Here is a 6,000-nt window from a genome sequence, read left to right as displayed (position 1 = left end):
GGTCGCCTTCAAGGACAGAACAACTACTTTTGAAAATCCCTCTGATCTGAAACAGTTTATATATACTCACAAAGGGGAGGCAATGGAACTCAGCAAAACTTGATTGGTTAATGTGAAATTCTTAAATTATTTATTTCTTCTTTACAGATATTGAAACCATTGAAATCTCAGGTTGAGAAAATCCCCTTTCCGATTGTGTCTATATTCCTGTATATCTCGACATCATAGTGTTCTTTCCCTTGTTGGTAAGTCATGTCGTCAGTTGTTCATATTGTAATGTATTTATTCTGTTTCTTCATCTCTCCTCTCTCTTGTTATCCAATCATTGTAGTTCCTTGGGGTACTGTTGCTGATTGGCCTCTTTTTCTTTTCTTGCTCCTCCCTTTCTCCCATGCAAAGTATTTTTCTTTTCTTTAAGACAATTATGACTGAAGCTTCTTGGCTTTTTGTCATCTTTTCTTTCTTTTAACAATGGGGTGCTTTTGCTACACCTTTCTTTTTCACTCTCTCTGGTTTTTTCTCTTTCTACTTTTCTTTCTTCCTTTATTATTTTTTATGTCCTACAATGCAAGATTGGCATCAACACGTAATCTCACTTAGGTATATGTTCAAAAGTTTCCCTTCCACCTTCTTCTATGATTCAAATGTTGTTTGTCTCTTAGGTTTCGGTAAGGTTCTGTTGTCTAAATGTCTTCTACTAGTTAAATGACTAGTCTTTGGATTATCTCATGGAATGTTAAGGGTTTACATAATCCAGTTAAGAAACAAAGAGTGTTCCAACATCTCTCTAAATTGAATTGTCAAGTTGCTCTTGTACAAGAAACCCATCTTAAAGAGCAGTATTTTAAAAGTTTGAATAGAAATTGGGTTGGTCATGTTTTTGGTTCCTCTGCAGCTGATAATAAGAATGGGGTAATAATATTGTTTCATAGATCTTTACAAATACAAGTTGTGGAGGAGATTAAGGATGATATAGGAAGATGGATTTTACTGACAGTTAAGATTAATGGTATGCTGTTTTCCATTTGCAATGTTTATGGTCCAACTGGAGTAGAGCCTCAATTTTGTCAAGCAATCTCCTCCAGAGGTTTACAAGATGTATGGAGAATTGCTCACCCAGATGTATTAGAATTCACGTTTTATTCTCCAGTACATCACTCATATTCTAGAATAGATTATATATTTGCTACACAAAGTGTTATATAAACAATTTCACATGCTGATATTGGGTCTATTCTTTTAGCAGATCACGACCCAGTAATAATTGATATGAACCTTCCAGGAAATTCCTCCTTTTCTAATCGCTAGAGGTTTAATAACACTTTATTGCAAGATCATTTATTTATTGAACAATTTACAATGTTTTCTAAATAATTTTTTATGCACAATTTATCTTCTGATACTCAGATGAACTTTATATGGGATGCATTTAAAGCTACTCCTCTAGGCTTTATTATAGATTATGTTGCCATTAAAAAGAAAGAAAAATCTAAAGTTTCCTCTCAACTACTCACACAAATAAAATGTTTTGAGCATGAATATTTCTCATCTAACAAACCAGACACCTTATCCAGGTTGATTGATGCTAAACTTCAATATAATAAGCATTCCTTGGAAAGTGCATGTGGAACTCTACTCAAAATAAATTCCAAATTTTATGGGGGAAAATAAAGCGGGTAAACTATTGGCAAATTATTTAAAGATCAAAAAACAAAAGTCTAAAATTACTGTTATCACAGGCACATTTGAAAATAGACACACTAAAGATTCAAAAATCCTGGAATGCTTTACCAACTATTATACCATATTACATACTCCCGAAAATACTCCTAATATGACTGAAGTAGATAACTTCTTCCACTCTATTCCTTCGAAACAAAAAGTAGATTTGTCACCATTAGACTCTGACCTATCTGAAACAGAAATTAAAAATGCCATTACCAAGCTTCCTAAAGATAAGGCTCCTGGCCCAGATGGCTTTTCAATAGAATTTTATTCAACTTTTACATCTATTTTAGTTCCAAAGCTATTAACACTTATACAATATTTCATATCAAAAGATCAAGCAAAGGGCACTTTTTCTGAAGGTATGTTGTGTTTGATTCCTAAAAAGGATAAGGATTTATCCAAATGAGGTCTTTACAGACCTATATCCCTTATTAATGTCGACTGTAAAATCTTTGCAAAAGTTCTAGCCTTACGGATTAATCATTTTATCCCAGACTTAATAGACATTCATCAGTCAGGTTTTGTTAAGGGGCGATACAAATTGGATAATTCTAGAACTTTTCTCAATATTACCCATCTTGCCTCAAAGTCCAGGGATCCTATAGCTGCCATAACTCTAGATGCTGAAAAAGCCTTTGATCGAGTTTGTTGGGATTTTATGTTTGGAGCATTAAAATTGCATGGTTTTAGTCCTCATATTATTAAATTTATTAGACTTTTATACTCTTCACCCTCTACATCAAACTTAGTCACTGGTAAACAATCCCATTACTTCCACCTGCACAGAGGTGCTAGACAAGGTTGTCCTCTATCACCTCTGTTATTTATATTAGCCCTTGAGCCCCTTTTAGAGAAAATACGTAGGTCATCTGATTTTTATGGTTTTAAGCATAAATACACTGAGATTAAATTCACAGCTTATGCTGATGATATTTTACTTTTTATCTCTAATCCTCACAAGACTATTCCGGAATTTTTTAAATTATTAAAAGAATACTCAAGTGTCCCAGGTTATAAGCTTAATGTAGATAAATCAGCGGTTTTGCCATTAAATGCTCACTGTCTACCAGACATGTTTAAAGATACTGGGTTTGCGTGGAACTCTAAGCATATCAAATGCCTGGGCATATCCTATTCCAACTCTCTTAAAGACACTATTCAAACTAATCTGAAAGAGGTTGAGTCAAGGATTGTGAAATTACTTGACAGATGGTATCCTCTTTATTTAACTTGGTGGGGAAGACTGGCCACAATTAAAATGATGTTGTTGCCCATTTAATTTTTTTTTTTATCTATGCTCCCAGTTAAACTTTCTTCTAGTTTTTAAAAAACTATAAATGCATTATTTATGAAATTTTTATGGAACTGTTAGGGTTTGTACACAGCAAAGAGCATGTCCCCTCTCACTGCACTAGTGGGTTCTGTAATAGCTCCCTTTTAAACTTACTATTGAAAGCCTTTCTTGTTATCTCACCTTCCCCCCCCCCTAGGCTTCTGTGTATGTTGTTTAATGTGCTGTTTTGTTTACACATTGGGCCTTGCTTTTACCAAGGCTTCTTTAAAATACTCCTCCCTAGGCCATGTGTTAATCCAACTCATTTGTATAATAACTGAAACTCTGCACACCTTTCAAGAACATGTGCAGCATGTGAGGACCACACCCAGCTCTTCAAACCACACCCAGCTCTGCACACCTTCCAAGAACATGTGCAGCATGTGAGGACCACACCCAGCCCTTCAAACCACACCCAGCCCTGTCTATAAAAGGCATCCCCCGAGCCTCACCCAGTGCTTGTGCTCGTCTACCTCCCGCTTACCTGAGAACAGATCCCTCGGTGCTGGCACTCCTGCTCTTTACAGACTTTCATTGACTTCAATGGGCGCAGCTTCTGGCTCTTCCTTCTTCCGGTTTCCGGTTCCTCCTTGCTTCAGCCTCTCTCCTATGAGTAACCTGCAAAAGAGAAAGAAGACAAGGTTAGACTGATCAGTATCTCTTGCCAGCAACAAGTAAGTGCAAAACCTTTTATTACCTGAAAGAACTTTGACAACAATTTCTGGATTCGTGTATAGACAATTTGAAACGAAATACCTTCCACGAACATTGTGATTCAAACTCTTTGTTACAAGAATATTTTGCAGAACTTTGTGAAGCAAACACTGTTTTTTCTCATGGAACTTTCAAGAATCGAACAGTGGAAACCATTAACAGCAAGGCAAACAGTAAATCAAGGACTTGCACAAATTACATGCTGTATTTTGATGTAAAAGTACAGTATTTGTTTTATAAAAGATTCTGGAAATATGGGAAAAGTGAGTCTGCTATTGGGAATTTAGGCTTTAGCTATATTATGATGAATGTTTGATATTGGTAATTCTGATAACGGTATTTGTTTAATGTTTTAGAAGCTTTACAGTAATAGAAAACACATCCCAGAGCAGTAACACATTCCAAACCTGGAAACTAGAGACCAGGATCCAAGAGGTACTTTTAGAAGAGAATTTCTAATAAATAAAGGGATAGTCAGGAACCCATTTAGGAATAGGTTGCACTCATCTGTTCTTTGTTTATGTTTCATTTCTCACCAGTTTCTACAGAAGTCAGAAAGGGCCGCAGATTTGTGCAGCACTTCAACACTGGAAACGCAAGAACGGTGTTGTCTCTCTTTTTTATTTTATCCACTTCCCCCTTCCCTTGAGCTTCTGTTCTTAGTGCACTGTTTTAAAAACTAGTGTGCTGGAACAAGCAGTTTCAGGGTGGGGTCGGATTGTCTTCAAACTCCATCAGAACTGAACAAGAACTCAGGTGAGCTGGGCTTTGACAGGAACAAACGTAAATCTTGTATATCTCTAGTTAAACTGCAGGAATCTAGAGATAATGGAGGTGTAAATTTTACATGCCTTAGAAGATATTACTCTGCATTTGTTTTAAAACAAGTATGGTTGTCCCTCTCTCCCACTTTTCATAAAGTGACCTCTCTATGGAGTCAATTGGAACACTCACAAATTACACCATTTACATTTAGAGATGCAGTTCAGCTTTCAAAACCTCCTAAATCTATTTTCTCCCTAATAATAACTCATTCTATTTCTATTGCTAGGCCATTACTTCTTGCCTCTCACTCCTCATGTGAGAACCTTAGGCAAACTCCTATATGGTACAATAATTATATTAAATTTCATAATAGAAATTTCGTATGGAAATAGTGGATGCACAAAGGCATTATAAATTTAGATCAATTAATTCTAGATAATGCTGTACTTGAATTTCAAGATATTCAACGGACATTTCATAGCTCCACTTATTACGCTGTGCAATATCAAACTCTCTTTGCTATCCTCTATAACTTATTGTCTCAATCTTTGGAGGCTCCCTCTTCTACAGAGCCTAATTCCCAACCTTATAATTTTTCCTCACAAGTCCCAGCGTCTTTTATATACAGAACCCTTACACATACCAGTCTTGTGAGACAAAAATCTAAAATAGAATTAGCAGGGGAGCAGGATTTCAATCAAAACATTCCTATATCTACATGGAAAAAAATATGGTCAAAACTCCATACAACATCACGTTCAGCATCTAAAACCCAAACGTTATTTTACTTTTATAATAGGTTGTACTGTACTCCTGTAGACCTTTACAAATTTAAACTTACTGCAGATAGCAAGTGTTGGTCGTGCTCTAAAGAAAACAGTCATTATATGCACATGTTTTTTGAGTGCCCTGCAGTTCATACTTTTTGGGAACAAGATTGGGATAAAGTTAATCAGATTTTCTCCATCAATGTACCTTTCGATTTATTACATGTTTTTTTGGGAAGTACTTCATCTATTTGGTATTCCCCCACCACTGCTTGGTAAATTGGCTGATTTGCTCATTGCTAGTGCACTGCAAATTATAATTTCTAATTGGAAAGATACTACAAAAATATCTGTTGTAACTTGGTGGAATCTGATCTGTTATAATCACAGAATGGATCGAGCAAATGCTAATACTACTCAACTGTTAATTAAAAGGGACATGCTTTGGCTTCCTCTCACCTCTTTCCTTTTGCAACACAAGACCTTTCATATTACTGTTAATACTTAATGGTTGCTTTATTGTAACTATGTGATTTTTAATTTGCATTGTTTTAATTTGTCTTTTCTTTCCTTTCTCTCTTCTCTTTCTTTCTTTACTAAAACATAACAAAAAATGTTATTATTCTACGGTACAATATTATAGTCTGGTTTTGTATACAAATTGTTTCTTATAGATATAATTATCTTTATGAT

This window comes from Pleurodeles waltl, chromosome 8, assembly GCF_031143425.1.
Source record: "Pleurodeles waltl isolate 20211129_DDA chromosome 8, aPleWal1.hap1.20221129, whole genome shotgun sequence".
In the NCBI taxonomy this organism is placed as follows: domain Eukaryota; kingdom Metazoa; phylum Chordata; class Amphibia; order Caudata; family Salamandridae; genus Pleurodeles; species Pleurodeles waltl.
The sequence above is the reverse complement of the archived record's forward strand: the minus strand, read 5'-3'. Positions refer to the sequence as shown.